This window comes from Lycorma delicatula, chromosome 4, assembly GCF_047948215.1.
Source record: "Lycorma delicatula isolate Av1 chromosome 4, ASM4794821v1, whole genome shotgun sequence".
Classification (NCBI taxonomy): Eukaryota; Metazoa; Arthropoda; class Insecta; order Hemiptera; family Fulgoridae; genus Lycorma; species Lycorma delicatula.
Window position 1 is genome coordinate 185,997,269 of NC_134458.1, and position 26,057 is coordinate 186,023,325.

The window sequence follows — 26,057 nt, forward strand, 5'->3', positions numbered from 1 at the left end:
AGCAGAATAAATGAAATAGAATAAACCAAAATTTTATACGTACATAACAATTGATTGTTATTGTATTAAAAGTATAGTAAGTTGTACGTTACAGTAAAAACATGTCCTGACAGTAAAAGAATCTCAATTGTTATTGTAATTTGAAATGAAATCAGTTTGGCCAACCTAATAATCATTAATTATTGTTTATAATTTGTTTAAATAAAATTTCGTTTTCGAATTAATTTGTTCGTTCATCAATTTGTTATTGTTTAAGTAAATGTAAAAATTCTTTAAAATATTAGTTTTATAAAAGTTATTAGTGTATTCTAATACATCAATAAAATAGTTTGTATTATAATTCCAAGATAATCTCGCGAAGTTAGAACGGTCTTTATTTTCTTTATTTATGCAGTTAATATGTTCTTTGATTATAACTGAAAATGATCTATTAGTCATACCAATACATTTTAGATTACAGTTTTCGCATTTTAAACTATACTCCTTGTTTGTCTAAGTTATATTCGTTATGTTTTATTGTTTTAGAAGGATCTTTATTAACCCACCGGGTTGGTCTAGTGGTGAAAGCGTCTTCCCAAATCAGCTGATTTGGAAGCCGAGAGTTCCAGTGTTCAAGTCCTAGTAAAGCCAGTTATTTTTACACGGATTTGAATACTAGATCATGGATACCGGTGTTCTTTGCTGGTTGGCTTTCAATTAACCACACATCTCAGGAATAGTCGAACTGAGAAAATGTACAAGACTTACACTTCATTTACACTCATACATATCATCCTCTGAAGTATTAACTAAACGGTTGTTACCGGAGGCTAAACAGGAAAAAGAGAGAGAGAGAGAAGGATCTTTATTATTTCGTTATTAGTTAGTTATATATGCTGTTTTTAATTCAAATGATTTAAATATTTTATTAAATTTTCTATAATTTACATTATATTCAATTTTCACATATTCTTTTTCATTAATATTATTTATTAGTTTTATTTTATCTTTTACATATATTTTATTTTTTAGTTTGTCGTATAATTTATTTACTAAATTTGCACTATATCCATTTGTTACGGCAATTTATTTAATGTTATTTAATTCCTTATTTAGTTTTATACTATCATGTTTTAAATATTTTATTGCTCTGTAAATGAAGAAGTAAAGTTGCTATTTTTTGATATCAAGGATGAAAAGAATTAAAGTGAACTATAGGATCTTGTTTAGTTGGTTTGCTGTATGTGTCTATGTCAAATTTTTTTATTAAAATATTTATTAATTTTTATATCCATATAATAATATTACTGTTATTCTCCCGGTTTAAAGTAAATTTAATATTATCACCTAAAGAGTCCATTTCTTAATTTTTGTATCCTCTTTTAAGTTGCTGATTATAAATAACACTGATAAACATAATTTTTGTTTCCTAAAATGCGATACACGATTTTAATCTGGTTTTTGATGCTGAAAACGAATATGAACACAGAATCTTTCTATCACCCATCATTTTTGAAAAATGTTTAATTTTTAATTAAAGGATATTTTTCATTTTTCGACGTATAGTTACGAAGCATTTTAGGCTTCTATATTGCATTTTGTTAGCTCATCTTTTATCGTTTAACTTTGTTAACATAATTTGTAAGTTATTTAAAAATAATACTAAACAAAGAATTAAATCCTATCATAGTCACATATTAAGACATCATATCTAATACTGAAGAGTGAGCCTTCATGGACAAGATTAATCATATCTGTTCAGGTCAAAACAAATAGCTTCTTTTTTTCTCCTACATCCCTGGGCCGGACATCCACTCAAGTATACACGGCCCAGGGATGTGTCCTTGTGACTCTAAGGGGGCCTCCCCACCCACCGGCTGTACGTCCGGCACGGTAGATCAGCCCCCCCGGTTCCGGATCTTTTCTTATTGCTGCCCGCCTCTAATCCTCCGCACGTAAGGGAAGGTCCAGCTATGCCGTCCCTCCCTCCACACGCAGAGAACCGGCTCTCGGTCTTTACTCTTTTATGCCTGCCTCAAACCGGCGGCGCAAGCCCCAGCAAGCACCGAAGCGCCCCCAGGAACCGACACCGCCGGCCGGGACTCGGTCTTTTCTTTATCCCTTTCAAGCAACCCAAGGAGTTCCCATCCTATTACCGGAACCCGCATACCTAAGCATACGGGCCCTACGGGGTGGGACTGTCCTCCCTGCCCTATCTTCACGCCTATCGTCTGTGATGCCTCTCCTCTTTAGATTTGAGGACGGTGCTCGCAAAATTGGAAAACCAATCCCAGTTGTTATTGGATTGCATTAGCCAGCTAACCAGGATGTCAGGTCTCAGGTTATTATGCCTTATTTCATGTCTGAGACCCTCCCATCTATAGCAGTTGAATACGGTGTGTTCCGCGTCATCTTCTTCCTGACAGTACGGACACCTTGACGCCTGCCGTTTCCCGATTCTATTAAGGTATTTCCCGAACGACCCATGTCCTGTCATCAACTGAGTGGTGTGGAAATTTAGTCTGCCTTTCTCCCTACCCAACAAAAAAAAAAACATATAGCTGAAAACACAACTGTGTGTTTGTATTAAGCACTGGATTTAGGAATGAAATTAATTTTGTTCAGTCTTATTGCTGTCTTAAGTTTGTAAATGCTTTTTGTTATTAATGTACTACATAAAAGTACAGTAACTTATGACAATTAATTATGTATATATAAAATTTTGGTTTATTTTATTCTATTTAATTTATTCTGTTTTATACTATTTTAAGTGAATAATTGAAAAATATTTATACTTAATTATATGGATATTCCTGAAGATGTATGAAGATCCGAAAGCGCTAGAATATATTTAAACATTTTATAATTGTTGGTAAGCGGAACTTTCATGATTGTATTTTAACTGATAAAATAACAGGTTGTAGGTTTAAGAGGTCAATTACTTCTACATTTTAAAATTGTTTCCGAGCTAATATCGGCCCATAAAAAATAAAAATACTCGCACAAAAACACATACAAAAAATTCATATAAACAACATAGAAAAACAATACATATATAAAAAACATTTAAGTTAGTTTGAAATAATTAAAAATCATAAAACAGCCTAAAATAAGATTTATAATGGTGGATGTATTATATATTTACAAAAATGATTTATTAAAAAGAATTGTTCAGTGTTTAGTATCATTTTTATCTCCTTGATATACAATAATTTTTCAATTAGTATTTTGTAGCGGGTTTTCAAAGAATTTGTAGAGATCGCTACTGCGCTTAATCAGATTTTATGTGTCGGGGCGAGTGGGAGGACCAACTTTTTTATGTTTTGGAGCCCCCTGAACATGATTCTTCAATATTTATATACTTATGTATGGATAAGATTTTTTCGTCCGATCGACCGGATGCAAATTTCAACAGATTTTGACAAAACTATGTGGGGTAAAGTAAACTTACTAGGAATAGTGCTCTAGTGATATTCAAGCGAATCAATTCACAGGAACTGGAGTTAGACGCAAAAAACTGGGTTTTTGGGTACTTTTTCAAGGTTAACTGAAACCAGAAATCCGTCCTTCACTTACTGCGAGAGAGATTTCTTTTGTTCAAAAAACTTACTAAAATAAATTATTTAAATCTCAAGCTACCGTACCAAATTTCATGTTCACAGGTTGAACAGTTCCTGAAATTTAAAGCCAGCCAACATTACAAGCTACCCGCAATTACAATACATGTAAAAATACGCATAAAAATTGTTTAATCTAGAATTTAATTGAGATTTAGAACAAATGATATCGTTAATTTTGTGATGAATTTAAAAAGCAATTTACTACGAAAGCGAATAAAAGAAGTGAAGATTCAAATTAACGTCAAAAGGGATTGTGGATTGTGGAGGTTAACCAATGTAAAAAATGACAGTCTTGGAATATCATGATTCTAGGAAAATTGGATGTCATTAAATGAAAACTGTAAGTTTGGTACGATCTTTAATCATCTTGTTTGTTTTCTGAATATCTCTTTTATTAATTTTTGTTAAATATTAATAAGGTTTCACAAGTGAAAATGATAAAAATAAGTTATCAGACACTTAAGATTAAATATTTTATAGTTTACTAGCCCTTCGGGGAGGGAAAGGGGAAAATCTTTTTGGTTAAAATCGACTGTAATCTTTTCGTGGAGTAAATGATTTACATATTGAATCAAAAATTTAAACCATAATTTCTGTAAGTTTTTTTTTATTGATATTCTATCCATTAGCAATGAATATAATCAATTTAATTAAAACATATTTTGACTTATGTTACCACCGCGTGGATGTTGGATAATGTCGCCGAACCATAAAAATAAAGTAAAGCACAATATAATAAAATCAAATAAAACATATTAGAATAAATTAAAATACGAGTACATCGAAGTAGAAAAAAGTAAAATGATTATTATATCATTAGTTAATTAGGTAGTTTGTAAACTATGTTATTTGTCTGGCGATTCTCAGCATGAATGAATAAATTTCTTGTTAACCAACTCTTAAGCACGCCGTGACCAAAACATAATTGACCGTGACCAAAACAACTATTTTCCAACAGTAATACAGCAGTGTTTACAGATTGCCCTCGTTATTTGTTGATAACCATTGCGTATGATATTTCTAAAGGGAATTGCAAACGTTTAAAGTGAAATCGAAGACTGATTGAAATTATTGGAATCCTTGCTATGAAAATATCTCCTATATCTTTTCCAGTAATAAATGTTGCTTCTACGATATTTCTTGATACACTTTTGATATATAGTCAAGTGCCATTGCAAAATTTCGGTGGCTTCAGATTGCAATGGATGAATGGTGTTGCGCCGGGCGGCTGCACACGGCTCCCGCTAGAAGTAGTCAGTTGTCAATTAATTTACAGATTATTTTATGTAATTTCTAAGCGTAAATTATTTTAATTTATTTAGCCATGAATAAAATCAAATTAATTAAAAGTTATTTCGATTTATATACATCTCGTAGCCCTGAACATTGACCCTTTATAATTTGATTTTACATGTTACGTAATGTGAACGCTAGGCGATGACAACATATAGGAGGAAATTTAATATATATGTATATATATATATCGATGTAGCCAAATGGTGAAAAATGGGGCATTTTTACCTTTTTTTTTTAGTTGTAACTTTTAAACTTTTGTTTTAAAACGATCCTGTGAAGGTGTGATTATGTGCCCTGTAAAGTTTGGTTAATGTAAGTTTAGTATTGCAGCCGCAAAACGGTTACAGACATATTATATGTATAAATTAAGAAGTGCACAGTGCTTTCAACATATGAAGGCATTCTTAGAAACAAAGATTAGTTTAATAATGATGTAAAATCTAGAAGAGTTGAGTATCTAACGCGTAGCCGCTGGGAGACACTGGGAATTATAGTTGACGCCAGACTTTTGGGTTGATCTAGTGGTGAACTTGTCATCGTAAGTCAGCTGATTTCGAAGTCGAGCGTTCTAAGGTTCAAATTCTAGTAGAGGAAGTTACTTTTATCCGGATTTGAATACTAGATCGTGGATACCGATCTTTGGTGGTTGGGTTTTCAATTAACCACACATCTGAGGAATGGTCGACCTGAGACTGTATAAGACTACACTTTATTTACATTCAATTCACTTAATTTACTTATGCAATCAATTTACATATGATCCACATTCATTCTCTGAATTAATACCTAACGGTGATTCCGGAGGCTAAACAGAAAAAAGTAAAGACTTTATTAGTAAGTCACGTCAAGAATGGTAAAAGAGCTCTTGTTCGTGGTTTGTTTATAGTCTTCCATTACAGTTCTACGTTCCCCTATCTAAGAAAAATAGCAACAGTCTGTTAGCAAAAATAGCAACTGTTTTGAAACAGGATTTTTTAAAATTGTTACTTATATTTCTTTCAGTCTAACAGCCAAGAAAACTCGATGGAAACTTTTACAAAATTTAGAAAAGCGTTTGACCTACGTTTATAATTGGCTGACAAGTATACACAAAAACAAACGAAATGCGAAAAGGTTGAGGTAAAAGTATTTTTTAATTCACGAGACTTCTAACCATCGCAAGATAAAAGTATTCAGGGATGTCATTTTTTCACCGATAGTTTAAGGTAGAACAGGAAGTCTTCATTCGTTCGTGCTGGTTTATTCTCTCTCTTTTTTCATCCCTCTTTCCATTTTTGTTGTCTTTTTTATTGACGATATAAGGAACGGTAATTAATATTTTTTAACTAATCCTAAAAAATTTTTTCAGTAATTATTTTTTTAATTTGGTTTAGTTAAATATTTCTCTCACAAATCCTCATTGTACGTAAAAATTATGTCATTTAATAAAACAGGGGTCAGTTAAGAAACTAACAGTTACATAACTTGTCATAAGTCTCATACTACGAAATAAATCACTTTAATAAATGAGGTAATATTATTAATATAGGATGTTGTTAACTACTCAAGAAACTTTACTTTGTAATTTTAGTAACTAGTCATTCATATTAACTCTTATCTTTTCAAAAAGTGAAACTATTCATAAAATAAAAATTAATAAGAAGTACAAAGCCTGGTAAATTAAAAAAAATTGCTTTCAAATGGTAAAGTAGGAAACATTTTTTATAAAGAAGAAAGTAAAAATATTGAAAATCTTATCATTTCTAAACTGAAAAAGAAAAGGAAGTAATCTAAAATATTGCAGTATTAAGAGAGTGGAATATTTCCTCTCAATGTCTTTCGAAAGAAATTTCTTCCCCACATAAACATTTCTCTCAGCCATTCATTCACGTGACCACCTAAGTTATAGTTTATATATATATATATATATATATATATATATATATATATATATTTCATACATAGATGCTGCAAACAATGGGAAGCCAAAATATCTTGTAATCATTAAGATGTAGGAGATATTTTCAAAAATTGCTGAAATATAATCACAAGAAACTCTTAAAATTTAACTTTAAATTTATATTTATAAAAATTTACCCTTAACTCAACCGGATAAAAGTTTTAAAAAAATTAGTTGCAAAGTGACCAAGATTCCCTTTGCCCTTTGGTTTTCTTCTTTGCTCAATTATCAATCCGATGGTATACTTCTTGTTTTCCTTGTATGAGTGACATATTTTATTCAAATTGATTTTTTTTATAAAACATATAAAATACTAGATTTAATTAACTCTTTTTTTTTTAAACAGTTTAATTACTTTTAATGGATGACTTTTTTTTATTCTGATTACTGCCATTAAACGTGTTTTACTTTTAATAACGAATACCCCTAATTATCTTTTTACTTTGTTTATATTATTATTTTAAATTATAGAACGAGATTACGCTCCACAAATGGTTTACAATCATCGTCAGTAGATCCTACGGAAAAGAATATGCATACATTTAAAACATATATAGTAAGTGAATGAAATTAAAAATTACAGAAGAAATAAAATTGGCTGGTGAATAAACAGTATTTACGGTACACTATAACATAAAAATCTTTAGCCAGGATTTTAGTACAAAAAAGGGAAAACAAATTTTGTCATTCTGGGTACGGCTAATAAAAAGTGTAAATTTAGTTTAAAAATACCTTTAACCATTTAAACCTCCAACTAGACTACCCATCACGATTTACTGCATGAAAGTTTTATAGATCGGGTAGTTAGTGTAAATATTCACAAAAGGGTTTTTAACAAATTTAAACTCCAAAGACTACTGAATAACGGTCCCCTATCATTATTTAACAACGAAGTTTCTGCTTCAGAATTGATACATTGTGATAGTGTAATAATTAATAATGATAATTGTGAACTTAATAATTTCTGAACTATCCGGTTCTTTTTTATTACATATATATTTTTAAATTATTCTTTGTAATAAAATAATTTGATAATCGGTTTCCAGTCAATATAGTCGTTTTTGAAAGCGACATCTCTGATTTCATGTGTTAATATTTATTATGAGTCAAATGCTATTTAATTCCTGATTCACCTTTTTCTTAATCTGGCCTACGTAAATTAAATTCCAATTATTAATTTATAAATCAATCTATAAATGCCCGCACTATCGAAAGGTTTTTTTTTTTTACTTTACGTTTCCAAAGATAGAAGCCATGTTTTTTTTTTTAGATGTAGCAACAATGCTGTTAAAGATGTGATTTTTTTTTACTCAGAGCGAAGCGCTTTCTAAAATCCCGTTTAAAAATGCTTTATTTTTACTGTCTATTTGATAATTAATATTTTTTGCTTTTATTATCTTTACTTTTTTCTTTTTATTTATTTTTATTTTTGTATATTCTTTTCAGTGTGTTCTACTGATGATGATTGTTTAACAATCGAAATACCCATGTAGGATTAGATTTTAAGTTTTTTAAACAAATTTAGAAGGGTAATATAGTTTTTCAATTTTATTTTTTTATTTTAATGAATTTCAGATTGGCATAGCTTCTGATTTGTATTTATTATTTAATTTTAACATTAACAGAAACTCCATTCCAACTAATAATCACATAATCGAATATTGATTGTACGTTAAAGTAATTCAGATTACCCTTTCTACCATAACAGATATTAAATATAAAAGCATATGGTTTTTTTTTTATTTAGTGAATGACCGTAATATTTACACGGTTACTCCTTTACAAATATTGCTCGATAAATATACCTGAATATATCACATTAGTAGTTAGTTATTCATACACCCGGTTTACAAAACTGAGATTATCAACAAAACAATTGTTGATATTACTGTTGGTTATGCTGGTGTAGTTGAATATTAAAAAGAGGTAGGTATAATCTATATTTTACAACTTAAACTAAACGGGCAAATTTAAAGAATGAAGAAATAACCAAAAAATTACCAAGTATAGAGGCATTATCATAATTATTCAAAATGGGAAAGCTAATCGGCTGAAACATATATGAGAGGAGAAGAATAGATTAAAAAAGTGTCTGGAGGATTATTAGAAGGGAAAAAAGAGAGGCCGGAAAATAAACCAACTAAAAACAGATCGGAGCCACAGGGATCTTCAAAGTTTACCTGGGAAAAGAGGAGGTTGGAGAAGAATATTATCTAGGAACCTGCTAAGGGCAGATAACCACAAAATGATAAATAAATAATTTATTATTTAGTCACTATTCAGATGGGCTGATTTAACACGCATTACGAATATACAGAGATTTTAAATAACAGTATTAAGGCAAATCATTTTTTTTTAATCAATTGTCAGTTCACTGGTTTGATGCTATTCTCATTTCTTATCTGTTTTACGCTAATATTTTAACTTCAACATATTTATCTTTAACATATTTATCGCAACCCCGAATATCTATCTATTTGAAATATTTCAATCCGTTTTCTTCAACATTATTTTTAGCTGATATACGTGTATCTCTGTCACCGAATTAACTAACTTGTCTGTTTTAATATATGATCTTCCAATCAGCTTAACAAGTAACTCTTAACAAGCAATTCTGTCTCATATTTCTCTCCTCTCCTCTTTATTTTGTATTTTATCAACCTGCTCCTCTTTCAACATCTTGTAACATCTCATTCTAAAGGAATCTGTTCTTTTCACTTCTACTTTTCCTTTTACCCATTTTTCACTACTACATAATTACATTATTGTAGCCTTATAAACTACTACACTCCACCCCGAAATTTTATAAAATTTCTATCTAATACCTAAATCTGTATTTGATACCACCAGACATATTTTTTGCATAAACGTCAAAGCTTATATCGCTCGTGTCAGTGCCTTAATTTATAGATCCTATATAAACTTATTTCACAAATTACAAAATTCTATAACTTTTGATATATCAGGAAACAGTTTTCTTAATATATAATTCTTCATTATCCTCCTTTCTGTCATAGGTCATTACCTTTGTTTTACTCTTATTTATTTTCAAACTGAATTTTTTTCTAACAATGAATCCATCTATCCATTGATTGTATTCTCCGATCAATTTTTTTCAAAAGAATAGGTTTTTTTTCTGCCAAAAGAACAATAACATTTAGCAAAACTTAACACTTTTTTCCTGTAGTTAATTAAGAATAGTTAAATCATGTTCATATTTGTTTTGTAAACTCTAATGGTATTTTCTGTATACAAAAGTAATGAAAAGCAATTAAATTTACATTTAAAAAAAGGTTCTATCCTTGTTTTATTTCTTACTGCATCAGATGTTGCATTTATCAATCTTTTACCCTTATCATCTTGATTTTTATTCTGAGTGAATAAATTATTCTTCCTTTTCAGTCTAGTTTTCTTTAAAATTTAAAACATTTTGAACAGAAAAGTTGTAAAATTTAAAAAAATTATAAAAACATGAACAAAAAATGTGTGTTCTTTTAAATAAATTTGTTTAAAAATGTACTTAATATTGACTGCAATTAGTCGTATTTCTTAAGATGGGTGTTTTGCTAATTTTGACATTACCACTATTTAATAATATACGTATATTATTTAATATATATTTGTTATGTATTTTGTTAATATACGAGTATAATGATTAACAATTGTTATCTCATAAGAACACTATCTTATATAATCCGATAGACTAGACAGTTTTAATTTTATTCTTATAAGTTTTTTTTAAGTCTTCTGTCTCCTGATTTTATATCGTGCTCAATACCATTTAATCTGACAAATAATTCCTTTTGATTTCAAATATAATTCTTTAGTAATTAGTGTAATACAATTTCAGTTGTCAGATAGTTGTTTGCGAAAATGAATTCTCAAGGGGCTTAATTAGGCCTCCATAGTACGCTGCTATTCCTTTATCTACTGTTCAATAATTCCTTTTCCTTTGAAATTAAAAAAAGACGAATTACAATACAATGAAATAAAAAGTCCAATGCAATTTTAGTCCTTTTGAAGAATCTAATAAGGAAATTATTTTTGAAGATATAAATTAAAACGAATTTATTTTTTATTTGATACGCTTAAGTTTTTCTCAATCATTAAGAATTGTTTTTTACGTCTACAAAATTATTACAATCAAAAAAGATTACATTTCTATATATATATATATATATCTTTGATTTGATTGAGATTTCTAAAAGAATTCATTTACCTTTGAAATACAATAGTATTTTCATATAAAAATATGACTAACGAGAAAATAACTGGCTTAATATGTCATTGTATTGCATGAATAGGGTTTGTTTCTATGATTGTAATTTTCTTTAATAAAATAAGATATTTACGTTTCCTTTGGTTTATAATAACAAAATTGATTAAAAATAAAAATTAAAAATTAAATTATCAATTTTTGTATACAATTCGGTAAAAGCATAATATTCGGTCTACTTTTTTTTTAACCTCCGGGACCACCCTCAGGTATTATATATTTGACCTACTTAAAAGTACCTAACGCACTTTTATTTTTATTGTTAATAAATTACGTAACAATCTAAAAGAACTTTTTAGACCAATTTACTCCTCCAATTTAAATAAAATTTAACGAAATCCACCAAGTTCGTGTAGGGGTAAATTAGTCACTGTAAATCAGCTGATTTCGAAGTCGAAGTTCTCAGGTTCAGTTCCTAATAAAGGTAGTCCCTTTTATTCGGATTTTAATACTAGATCGCGGATACCGATGTTCTTTAGTGGTTGGGTTTCAGCCAAGTGGTTTAACCAAACGCCTCAGGAATGGTCGGCCTTAGTTTGTTTAAGACTACAAATTTACCGATGTAGTTACATTGCACTCAAAAGTCGCTAATGACTTTAATAGTTGATGCAACTATAAATAAAAGTATTAAAAAAAATTCAAAGATTTTATTTTAGTAGAAATAATCACAATCAATAAAGTTTTTAAATAATACTAATTTTATAAACCGTAATTTTCATCATATGTTTAACGTAACTTACCACAATATTTATAAATTAACGCCGGTAAAATTTGTATTTTATTCGACATCAATCTTATTTATTAACTCGTAATTGCACCACTATTATTTCATATAACTATTATTTTTAAATTATTATATTGCATTGTTACTTGTCTGTTTAATTTTTTTTCTAATTTTTAGTTATGCTGCTCTGATCATAGTTCTTAATCGTTTATCTTGATTCTTCCTCGTAAAAGCTAAAAGAATTTTTAATGTATATTAAATTACTCGTAGATTCAGACTACTAATAAAGTGATCTACATAACATTTAATTAATGTTTTTATCTGAATTAACTATTTAATTATTTATAAGGGTAAGACAGGAATGAACTTTTACAGAATGAGCTGGATTATCTTGCAGAAATGTTGGAAAGTGAAGATGATGTTGAGGGGGATGAAAAGGAAAACCGCATACTGAGAGTAAAGTTTTTACACGCACTAAAGCATCGGAGGGATAGCAAAGCCAATGATGATATAACAGCAGAATTCATTAAAAATGACGGGTTCAAACGCAAATATACCATCTAGTTATGAGAGCTCATATAACCAGGCAAGTTCCGTCAGATTTTATGAAGTGTTCATTATACCACTCAGCCACTCTTTTGTAAAGTATATCTGATATTGAAAGAACCAAATAATTTATCCTGTCACTTCAACCATGCAGTTTTACATCCATATCTTCCATAAAAAAAGTAAAGTCGTCAAATATTTGGAATATCCCCTTTCTTTTGTTGATTGAAGTTTGTGTTAGAAAAACTGCCTACCACCTGTAGAAATCAGCTGTATAATATTCATTTATTGCTTAAGAAGAGTTTAACAGTAACGGGCATAAAACTTGAACTTGAAAAAAGATCTGTGCTGGATACCAACTTATTTTAGTAAGTACAATCATTTTTTTCTAACTTTGTTTATTGAAGTGTTACGTCACGACCGTTACAAAAACATTTCAAAAGTTTCAATGGCATTTAACCTACAATTAATATAAACGTGCAATTTGTTAAAAGTAAGGTCATGATATTTTACTTCTGAGAATTGATTTTTGTTTATATCTGAAATTTAACATTTATCGACAATATAGTGTAACGGATGTGACAATGTGTAAAAGGCGATTTTCAGTGAAGTTCAAGCATAACTAACCTGAGTGTTTATTCTTTATATTAGGCCATGGCTCCTACCAATAGAATGGCAAAATGTAGACAAAAAAGAAGAATTCTTAAATCTGACAAGAATACTTAGCAAAAGACAAAGAAATAAAAAAAAACAAAGAAAAGTGGCGCGAGAGGTAGCGTCTCGGCCTTTCATTCGGAGGTCTTGGCTTCAAATCCCGGTCAGGCATGGCATTCATACGCTACATTTCCATATCCCACGCACAAGTTTCAAGCTTATGTGGCGATATCATCAAGCAAAAAAAAAAAAAATAAAGCTAAGTTATTAGAAAACAGACAAAAAGGTAGAGAGAGGCAACAATTGTACAGGAAGAAAATAAAGAACAAAATCCAAAGTCATGAAAGCGTACCTTTGGAAAGCATTGAAAAAACTAAAAAAGCTCCTTTACCTTCTAAACCATTTAAAAAGAAGGCTATAATGTGGAAGATTAGTTGAAGAAAGCTTTTTTTGGAATGAATGTTAAAAAGAATCTTTCGAAACAAGGAAAAAATTAACTAACTTGCGGCTCAAGACAATTAACTGATGAATGTATAAATAAAGCTGATAAATTTTACAATAAAGATGAAATTAGCCGCCAAGCCCCAGGAAAGCATGACGTCAAATCAGTTAAAAAATCTTAAAGAAAATCTCAAAGAAATTAGTTTTTGCTACATCACATGGTAATGGGTCAATACCCATGGGTATTGACCCATTACCATGGGTTACGAGACTTAAGTAGAATTTAAGATAAAATGATATTCCTGATAAAACAATTTCAAAAGCTAAGTTTTATGATTTACGACCAAAGGATATTTTGTATCTGAGTGAAATTTTTCATACTATTAGTATATGTACAAAACATGCCCACTTTATGTTTCAGATTGATTACTGCAAAATCTCAACCTTATTTTCCAAAGACTCACAAAAATTTGATTTACATGGTTTCTTGTAAAATAGATAATAAAGCATGTATGATAAACAAATGTTCATCAATTATGTTTACAACTTATAAGCTCTCCTTCCTGAAAGTAAAAATTTAGACAGAAAGTTTAGATGAAAAGAATGAAAAATGACAATAACAGGCTATAATTGGTGCAAAATTTCAAATTTTGCATGAAAAATTATGGTTGTACTTAATTCACAATTGTGTTCCTTCAAAATTCATTGGCATATAAAAAAAGTGTAATTTATTTATTTTTATTAATACAAAACCTTTTTGGAATCTTCACCTAATATAGTTGTTATGCAAACTGATTTTGCAGAAAATAATTCCATAATACATCAAAATGAAATCCAGAGTGCTTATTAGAGCCATAGTCAACTTGCAATTTTTGCTTCTATATAGCACAGAAACAATGTCCATAGCTTTGTCATGGTCAGTGAGGACTTGAGTCACTCAAATAAAACTCAGTTTCGGTTTTTATTAAAGCTCTCTTAAGCATCTTAATTGAAAGTCTCTTAAATCTACTCTCTTACTTAAAAGATTATTTATTTAAAATCAGTAAATAAAGATGAAGCATTTGTTTCTGTACTGTAACAAACATTATTGAACTTCTAAAAGAGCCTAAACTTAAAACTAATGGTGATCAAGTTCTTTATGAATTTAAGAGTAAAGTTTTAATATTTTGGAAAAATTTTATTGTGTTTTAAGAGTTAAGCTGTCATTAATGGATGTATTTTTAATTGAAATACATCTGCCAAGTAGGCCCAAGCTTCTTTTTATAATTTTGAAGGATTTGAGTAGTGCACAACATCATTAAAACGTTATTTTATCTATTATTTATCAAGTAATGAAAAAGTCAACTAAAATAACATGAAAACTTGTGATTTATTTGTGAGTTCACAAATAAAAAACATTTGAGTTAAAAATGTGGTACTTTTGACAACTACACTTGTCACTTCCGTTACAGACTCATGTCATGTCCATTACAGCAGATTATAATTTTTCGAAATATCAGGAATATTAAACGAATACAAAATAATTTGGGCTGCAAGGCTTACGCTGAGCACAGGATAATGGCTGACCAAAGTGACATGTGGGCATATAGGAACAAATAAAAGGAAAATGTTAACTGATTGCCGAAGAAATAGCTGATGACGAATGCTTGTTTCTCATTTAAACTGAAGCGAGCTTCGTGTGAAGAGGGAAAACATCACTTCTTCAGAATATTCGTAAAAAGTCAACAGCAAATGGAAAATCAACGAATGTGAACCAAACGTAACTAAATGGTTCTTCTTGCGCTAGAAAATCGTTTTTACCCGAGCAAATGCTTCTTTAGCAGTTGCTCTTTTGCTCATTTTCTCTTTCGTAAGCTCCGGTGTAAATCAGTCTAAAGATAAACTTTATATGCTTCACGAAGAGCGAAAGAGTACTTATGTAAGACTATGCCTACTACAATGTATCTTGTATCACCGTGGTAAACAACTATCACATCTATCAGCGGCTGGCGTCTATCTACCTTCACTACGTCACAAGTAAATATAAATCATCGATTTAGAATTACCAGAATATAATATAAATTTATAGTGAAAATCACTGTTTTCATTTGGTCCTCTACGCTAACGGTCGTTTATAGAATTTCAAAATGATAACGGTAATAAATTATGCTAGTGAAATATCTATTACTAAATACAATAGGTTAAATAAAATTTTTGAAACTAATCCTCTAGAGTTTTAGTAAAACGATGTCAAGTTTTTATTTCAATGTATATCAAAAGTAATAACGTAAGAAATAAGTTAATAACGTAAGATAATAAGGAAAACGTAATAAAAATAAGATTTTATAAAAATAGTTCAGAAATTTTTAAAATATAAAATAAATAATGATTATTACCTTTTAAGCAAAAAATATGAAATATTAGATTAAAAGATTGTTTATAATTTTTCATTTTTTAATAATAAAAATACTGCAGAAAAAACAAATACTAAGTTTATTCTTATACTTTTAATAAACTACCCTTTAAAATAATCAACTCAACCTTCAACAAATTTTTTAACTTCCTCCAGGCAGTTGTTAGAGCAATCGATTACCAAGTTCTATTTTCCCGTTTTGTTTTTTTTTTGTTTCGTTTAATTTTTTTTTTACCTGAGATCAAACTCACGCCTGATCCCTCAGGCGTCTTAATTTAGATAAAGAAAGCAAAGTAATTTCTTTCTAGCCAGACTTAAAAACTGTTTTTACCGTAATTTGAATTTCTAATCGTTACAAAAATGAAAACATATTTTAATATATATAAATATATTTATTATGAACAAAATTATTCTTTTAAATAAAAATTACTTTATTTTAAATTTAAAAAAAAATTATCAGATAAAATAATCTTAATATCTGGAAAATATTATTCCATTATTAACAATTAAAATTTATATACATTTTTAGTATATAAATAGGACATTAAAGTAGTTAGATCTATATGTTAAGCAAAGAAAATTGTATTTTTCATATATGTCTATATTATTATGAAAACTTCCAGCGTAAGAGGTGCTTATATCGAAAAGAAACTTTACTAAACACTATCTGTCTAGTGAAGGATATATTTAGTAAAATCCTAAGGAGTTTAAAAATTTTAAAAAGATCATTACCAAATGCAAAATAAACATAGAGACCGAAACAAGTGATTTCAATTTAATTTAATTATGAAACAAGTTCGGTTGAAAATTAGAATTATTGAAGACATGCGCAGAAATCACAAGCAAATCATCAGTATGTTACAAAGCAGGATTTTTTCATAGTGATAAAAGAGATTATAAATGAAAGTAAAAAATATTTTTGAAATAAATCTTGTTAATGCTTTTCTGATATTCAAAATATTATCGCATGTAATCGGAAATTTCTAAATTTTATAAAATTTGATTTTATACAATTGGTTTATACAAAAAAAAATGGCTGTTCATAATCTCCAACGAACCATTAATTATTAACTGAACGTTACATAAATAAGAGGAAAAAACAAATTCTGATTAAAAAGTTTTCCTGAAAAAAATTCCTGAATTTGGTATTTGAACTTCTCGTTTTCATGAAAGGAAAGTATAATTTTGATAAATCGAAATACAAAATAAAATACCAACCTGTAATTTTCAGCTTCAAGAGAGCTTTTATTTCAAATTAGATACCAGCAAAAAGGGAAAATATTCAATAACAATAATAGCTCCACTTCATATTAATAGCGTTTCTAGGAATGATAATATGAGATACAGAATCGAAACAATAGCCTCCGACTTTGAAATCCGATTGGTCAGAAAAAGTATAAAAAAAAAGCTTCAATTTTCATAAAATACTACTCCTTAATTGTAACCTAATTTATTTAAAATATTTTTTAATGTGCTAATAAAAATTTAACAAATAAATTGCAATTTGAAAGTCCTAAGACAGCCCTTTAAAATTAGAATCCATAAAAGGCAGTTGAATCATCAATAAATCAGAAAATACCGTAACAATAAAAAAAAGATTTATTTTACATGATAAACCAAATAACTTTTTTTTTTTACTTTGGGCATTTAAGGATCACGTTCCAAGCTTCTTCACTTCATTCTTCTTTTTTGGACTCTCTCTTCCCAGTACCTATTCATTCTCTTTGCATATTGTTCTTTGCATTCTTCCGAAAATTTCATTTTTGAATTTTCTTTTTTGGAGTTCTGTTCTTGGAAACCCTTTAATATTATAATTTTGGATGTAATAATAGAGGTATTTTTAACATTTTTTTTTTAATGTTATATTTATAAATTTAAGTTTTATCTAGATTATTTCTATTTTTCTATTGTAGACGAAATCAAAGATTTCCTTAGTTAATTTACTTTTAAGCATTTTGATAAGATATTTTTTTTTCCATAACAAGTACGAGTATATTTGCAATCGGATCCTTATGTAGAACTATAAGTAAGTCGTTTGATAACAAGCACATGACACGGCGTTCTTAAGGAATTCCCATAATAAGACAATCCACAATAAAAGTGATCATTAAGTTCATGTTCATAAAGTTCATTAGAGGAAGAAATCACTTCATAATCCGTAAAAACAAACAATAAACAAATAAATAATCTAACGACAGCGAGTCGATACGTACATAACGATGTAGAAATTGACAAGAACAGTACAAAATTTGCTAATTTTGGCGACAGTAACTGCAAAATGTCATTAGTAATTCATTCTAATAGTAAGTCATTCTAATTAGTAAGTCATTCTAATAAGGTAATCAAAAAGCATGACTCTTCGTTTTTTTATTGTGTCCGTTATTGTCTTCTATACTTCGATATATTTCAATATTGCTTCTAAATATAAAACCTTTTCAGGACCTAATATTTTTCTAATTATTCTCCTTTCCTTTTTTTCTATATTTTCCATAATTGTCTTCATATTTAAGCATTCACATTCGTATAAACTCTCTGGCTTTATTATAATGCAATAATAAAGCCAGATTTTCAGAATTATTGTATTATTTTTTATTGTATGAATTTTTTATTATTCATTAGCAATTTCTGATTTTGAAACCGAATCTTTTATTGCTGATTTTTCTAATCCGGTTTTCTAAATAAATTCACCTAGAAATCTCAATTCATTGAACGTTTCTACTTTTCCTAATGCAGTTTGTGATTTTTTAATGTTTGTCATTATTATATCTTTTCGATCGATATTTTTAGTCCTGTTTTATAGCTACTGTAACTAAAATGTTGATTTGTGCACTTGCCAACTATATTTAAATAATAATTTATATTTAATATATTTTTTTTACAAAAATACAATGCAAAAATTACCTTTAAAAAGCTACTCAGATTGGAGGTATAAGCCTCGTGGTGACCTTGTATTTGACCTTGACCTTATTTCAAGGTTAACACGATTTTTCAAATGGAATGACCTATTTTGACCCCTCCAATGAAAAGAGCAGAAAATTTTACATTGGAATATGTGGTCACACCTTAAAAAATTTCCAAGGTCACACATATGACCTTGGAAATTTTTTAAGATTATACAGCGATAAATTTTATTTAGAAGTTAATCCCATACGATATCCGATTAACACAATTTGCTGATCCAAGACAATACCATATAGCAATCCTCACAACTTAGAAACCGATGACTGTAAATATCTGCGAAAAGAATCCAGCACTTGTATAACACTACATTATCTCTGATGGTTTGCCATATTACCTTCAAAAATTTCCAAGGTAATATGTTTAACCTCATATTCCAATGCAAATTTTCTTGATCTTTTCATTAGTGAGGTCAAAAATAGGTTATTCCATTTGAAAAATCGTGTTAACCTTGAAATAAGGTCAAGGTAAAGTTCAATGTCAAATTCAAGGTCACTAAGAGTTGTCCCCCTGAAATCTAAGTAACTTTTTTATGTCATTTATTTGTATCGTGCGTAGTTTACAAGAAAATCACCTCTTTCTTTTTCCGTTTAGCCTCCGGTACCACCGTAAGGTATTACTTCAGAGGATGAGTGAGGATGATATGTATGAATATAAATGAAGTGTAGTCTTGTATATTCTGAGGTTGACCATTCCTGAGATGTGTGGTTAATTGAAACCCAACCACCAAATAACACCGATATCCGCGATCTAGTGTGCAAATTCGTATAAAAGTGCCTTTACTAGGACTTGGACCTTAGAACTTTCGACTTCGAAATCAGATGATTTGCGATGACGAGTTTAACCACTAGACCAATCCGGTGGGTTACGAGAAAATCGCCTGAAGCGATTAAAATGAAACACTATGTGTCTAAAATGTACGTATATTTTTTTTTTGCAGTTCATTATGCATACTAGAAAAAGCAGCGTTAAGGCTGTATAAAATTGTAAAAGAGTATCACACCAATTACTGAAGTCGGTCATAAAATCGATTAAAGTGCCATGATGATTAAAATATGTGTATAATACATTTAAACAATATATGAAACGATTTTGCCTGTAAATAAAATGAGTAAGTTTCCATCACTGAACTGAAAAAAAAAAAACATTAGAAAGTTAATTAAAAATGCAATTATACGGCAGAACTTACTGCCATTCAGCAAGCTCTTCGCTTCACAGAAAATTATTGCGAAGAGAGAGTGCTAATTTGTTCCGATTCTCTAAGTGCACTTGTTGCATTTCGGAACAAAGACATTAAGGATGTCCTAATTTCAAACATCTTGTCTATTTTATACGTTTTAAATCAACGAGGCCAGCGATGCGTATTTGTATGGATTCCAAGGCATGCTGGTATTACAGGTAATGAGAGCGCAGATGAAGCTGCCAGAAAGGCAACAGTCTGCGATGATTTGGATGCATTTCCTGTAAGAGTGGCAGATGTTAAAAACTGTCTAACTAACGTAGTTAAAAACAAGTGGAATACTGAATGGAGGAGCTTAAATACAAAATTAAACTCAGTTAAAACTTCTCCATATAAATAGAAAAGCGACGTGAAGTTGACTCGCCGAGAACAAGTAGCTGTGACTAGACTTAGAATCGGTCACACGCGATTAACAAAATCATATTTGTTAACCGGCGAAGAGAGACCAATGTGCGGTGTTTGTAATAAAACACTGACAGTCAAGCATCTAATAGAAGAGTGTACCATATATGAGGACCTCAGAAAGAGGTTTCGTCTTAGAAATGATATTACTGCTGAACTGGATAATAGAAATGAAGAAAAGATAGTTGCATTTTTATATGCCAGTGGACTTCTTACAAGTCTGTAAAAGTGAAAAATTTAAAGCTGTGATAAAGAGTCTCTAAGAGGTAGTTTCATTTATTTAAATATGGGAGTCTCGAAGCGTGGCACGTATAGTGACGGGAGGTAGCCCTCTTGCCTAGGCCACTCTGGCTCGTCTGCATTCAAGACCAGTGAGTCGGGGTGTGTCCGATGATGGCATGGGGGACCCTCAAGGGTGGACCGTGGGCGTGAGGCTATGGGTAAGCGCAATGGCTGCCTGTAGCCTGTTTATAAGGAGTCAACTGCCACGGCATCCTGGCGCGACTAATATACTGCTTCACGGCGGTTCTTGTCGCCCCGAGGGTGCTAAAATTAACAATTAAACGAGACGGGTATAATAAAATAAATGGAACGGTATGGTATTGTTTTTATAGTTTTACTTTTATCTTCTTTGAGAATTTTATCTCAAATTTGAATTTTGGGGCCCTTTACACCCTATAAGTGTTGTTTTGTTTTTTTTGTGGTGTTTTAATGTTTCTGTGTAGTTTGTGTCTTTAAATAAAATGTAAGGGCCCTTTACACCCTTACATATGACGATCCTCATGGTGATACTAATTTCCTTTAAGAATGTGATGAGGGCTAATGACCTTAGTAGTGGATGCCCGTAAAAATACAAAAAAAAAATGCAATTTAAAACTGAGAATTTATAGCGTGCAATATCTCTTTAATACAAATAAACATGTAATTTTATTTTTATAAAATTCCGCCTCAAAAAAATGGCATGACATGACTCAATTTCTGATTGGTTGAATCCTTATCATTGTAAAAAATTAACAAAATGTCCTTAAAATCTAGTTAGTTGACTTAATTTTATTAGGTTTGTAATTTTATTTTCCTACGTAGGTAGAAAATTGAGAAGGGAAAGAAACATAGTTGTTTTACTTTAATAATTTTTATACAGTTTATTTTTATTAAAAAAAATATCTACATCCTTTCCTTCGGAACAAAAAATAGATGTATTGAATGCCTATAATTAATTGAAGGAAAGAAAGCCCAACAACAATTAACTCTTCCACATTCTGTGTTACTCTGGCTGACCCTTGCAACAGCTGCCGCTGGATGATAATGAAATGAGTTTTTTGCAGCATGTGAAAAAATGTCATGCCTGACCGTTACTTGAATCCTGAACCTTCGGATGAATGGCAGAGATATCATAATATTTTTAAAATTTAGTTTATTATTTTACACTTAATCTGAAAAACTGTTTGGGAATTACTTTATTTTTGTTTAAGAAAAAAAATACTACGGACAACGGGATTCATTTTTAATTAATAAATCATTACCTCATTATAAAATAATGTTGTAATTAATTTAAGTATGGTTCGGAAATGATGTAAGTAGACATGAAGTGGAATAACATATTAATAAAATATTAATCCACTTTCATAGATTAATGGAAGCCATTATAAATTAAAGCAGAACATTACTTTACAGTAACCTCTTCAAACTAAACTAATCAACCTACAACGAGGTTTAAGTTATATAATCCCATTAAATATCTGTATATAGATTACTGAATAATGTAAAAACAAACATTCAATCCTGTAATCTTAGCACTAACTGAAATACGTATGCCTAAATATGACAAAATTGGATGGTCGCAAACGTGAGATCATATAAAACATTCAAATATGAGATAACGGAATTCAACCAATTAGGAACCAGAATTACTGTTTATCTCTACGTTTGTATAATATCAACCTCTTAATCAATAAATACCAAATAATATGATTGTTTTCGAATCAAAACTAGAATAAGCGTTATAAAAAGTCAACTATTTTCGTATATTAAGTCTGCAATTATTTTTAACCAACAAATTACTTTGTGATATCTGAGTACAAAGATAACCAACGCTCTAAAAATTATTTGCTACTTTTTATTTGTCAAAATATACCATACGTTTATGAAAAACGTTTATATTTGAGAGACGGACAGAGAGAGAGAGAGAGAGAGTAAAAGAAATATAGAAACCAATAAAATTTTTTAAATATTTATTGATAATTTACAGCACTATGAAATAAAAAAAGAAAACCAATATTTCATTTCAATAAAATTCTACGAAATTCAGCAGAATTTTTTTTTTAGTATTAATTTAAATAATTCTGTGTTTTAAAGAGAGGGAATTTCAGCTGGCCAGTTCCTCTTAATGTTATTTTTACAATTAATTTTTTAAATCAGCAAGGATCTGTATAAAAGTAAGTATAGCTTAAATTATAAACTGAATGAACAGATAATAAGTTTAAGGTAAATTTATTGATATTTTTATATCAGTAAAACGAAATCCAGCTAATCGAAAATCTATGTCAACAGCCGTCTCATATTTGTCTTCATCCATTGCTAAGAAAACAGATTACTTTTTTGTTACTGTATTATTTGGTTCAGACGTAATCTTTTAATCAACCATCAACCTTCCAGTATAACAATCGGTATATATATATAAAACAAAGTATAGTTTTATTAAAGAGAGAAAATAAGAGTAAAACTGTAAATAAAAATACGACAAATCATATTAAATTATTAGAAAATGAAAAAAAAAACTGTCTAAATGATTCTTTTTAAATTCAGCAATTCCTTTTTCGTTTAACAAATTTATTTTATTTTAATTCTAATGCAAGTTACTTTTTTTTAATAGTATTTTAGATACGGCTGTTTATTTGACTGCTGGTTAAATTGAGTTAGTAAGTAGGATTTAAATATTTTGAAACTCGTCAATTTTAATAAATTAAAGATTTAGAGAATCTCTTTCATTCCGCTTTACATAAAAAATTCTCATTTAAAGAATACTGTAAATTTTTACAGGTATTAATGTTTACTATATAACATTTTTTTTGTTAAGTTTTCTTCTGTTTGATTTTTAATAATAAATGTTGATTTTTTTCATAAACTTTATTAGATCAGTTTTTTCAGAATTAAATTCTCTACAAGTTTTGATAATAAAATTTAGGCACTTATTATTCATTTAAGAGTTGTTGAACATAAAACTAAAAAAAAAATGTTTGATTTGTGACCGAATTGTTCTGTTTTATGTTGGATTTCATGAAAACTACCAGAGATACAGTTGTTGGACCTGTTTTTGTTTTTGGTTTTTCCAGATCAACAAATATAAAAAAAAAATTTCCTTATAGGATATAACGCCTTAAAAAATTTCAGTATGACCTAATTTCACCAGGGAAACAAAATTTCGGATGAAATTTTTGGCTAGCCGTAACTCCATAACAAAATGTTTTCGGACTTAACGTTTGTATGAACTTTTCTCCTTATTTCAAGGCCTAGAATCAGTTGCCAAACTGTTTCCCTTTCCTCTTGAGTCACTCTGTATATGTATCGTTGCACTGGTTTGACAAGGTTCTAATTGACAAAATTGCCAAAATTGTGGTTATGTATGTTCTAGTTTATTTATAATGAGATCTTTAAAAAGAACAGATTTTGGCTGCAATCTGTTCGAAAATACATAAAATAACGAAAGTTACGCAGTTCTATCTGCAGTACTTTTCGAGAAATATTTTTGACAAGGTTGTTACTACCAATTAGAACTATGTCATACTGTAAAAACACCTGGTGTTATGGAATGATTAATCAGCTGTTTCTCATCTTAGAAAAACTGTTTTCAAGTTGAAAGTAGAGTTTCTTTGCTAGTAGTTGATTTTTTGCATAATTATTTATTAAGAGTGTACTAATCATAAGTACAGTTTTTTGACAGATTATAGTTCTGATTTGTTCAGTGATGATGATTCAGATGATTTTATTTTACCTTCAACTTCAGGTGATGGCGATGGAGGCAGCCGTAATTAGGAAGACATCTTTACCAGGCAACTTAAATATATTTTAATTTCTTAACAATTAATGCTGTCTCTATATGGATCATTTAGATCATTCAGAAGGCAATATGATTAACTCCATTTTTCTGAAATGGTGTTGAATTTTCATTACCATATTTTGATTACGTATTTTTTCATTGATAACAAGAATAATGAAGTAAATAACTAATTATTCTGTTACGATTATCAGGAAGAATTTTATTTTGTTAAATTACTTTATAAAATGCATGCTAAAATACTTTCAAAGTACATTCTTCATTAACATTTAAAAAAATTCACTAACAATAGGTTACATTTATGTAGCCTTAATTTATGGAGGCCTGTATACATTATGCATTATGCTGCATGGTTTTCTTAGAAGCATAAATGTTATTTTGTTTCTTTGCACTTCGGCTATATGGACCTTATTTATTGCAGAAAAAAGAGAAAGGAAATAAAGGCAAATCTTCAGTGTAAAAAGAACATTTTTTTGACATTCAGCACCAAAAACCGTGGAAAATATTGATAGTATTAATACAGTATCAGATTACCATAGGATAATGACCAAGAACTAGATGAAAGTGGTATGGAACTGAGATAATTAATTGTAATTAAGGAAATATGCTACTAATATAGTATATACTTCTCTCAGGTTAATTTATGTCAATATCATCAACAGGTTATGTGTTGATTATTGAATAGCGTTTTCATTTTTCTACAATAAATAAATACCATGTCATCAACAACAATAATGTGAAAATCCATAATATAAAACTACATCTAAGGAATCAGTTTGCATACTACTTGGCAGTAGGACATTAGATTAGTACTAAAAATTAAAGCAACTGATAAACATCCTCACTTGTATATTTATTAGCAAGTGTAAAATTCCTGTTTCTTGTGACATTGTAGTGCAAAACTAATGTTAGTGTACCCGGCATCTTGGGAAATTGTTAATGTGATAACATTTTTTTATTTTATTTTTTTAAATATTGATCTTTGTGTACTTATTTTATGGAAAAATACACAGGGCTACCTTTACTTCTGTAGAAGCTCTGTAATGAACATACTTTAATAATTATATATCCAACTGAAAAATAATGTTGTGTAATATATTTTTTTCTAGGCCTGAAACTTCCATTCACCAAAGTACACCACAGAAGAATGCCTGTAAAGTTGTAGCTAATCCATCGTTTTGGGAATTTAATATAAAAAAGAAGGCACACCAGAGTGGTAAGGCTTATAGTAGTCAAAGAGATAAGAGTTTTCTAAGGAAACAAATAAGTACTTCCAAAAACTGCCAGCTTGATTGTAAATATAATTGCCAACCAAAAAGTTTGAATGAAGAATACTCAGATGTTCACCATTCATTCTATTCTCTGCCATCTGCTACCAAAATAAGACATTTTACTTTAAATACCACTAACCGGTTTCTCACAGCCGGCTATACAAAAAAAAATATATTGAAGAAAATGATGATATAGGGCACAAACACATAATGAACTACAGCACAGGGCTTCAAGAATAAAATTTTCTTCTAAATACTTCTTTAA

The 26,057-nt window shown here is 29.4% G+C and overlaps 1 protein-coding gene across 2 annotated transcripts in view; it reads right to left on the reverse strand.

Annotated features, from left to right (window-relative positions):
- The window catches only part of LOC142324143 (uncharacterized), a 616,229-nt gene that overhangs the window by 172,359 nt on the left and 417,813 nt on the right, over nt 1-26,057 (reverse strand). The window lies entirely within an intron of this gene.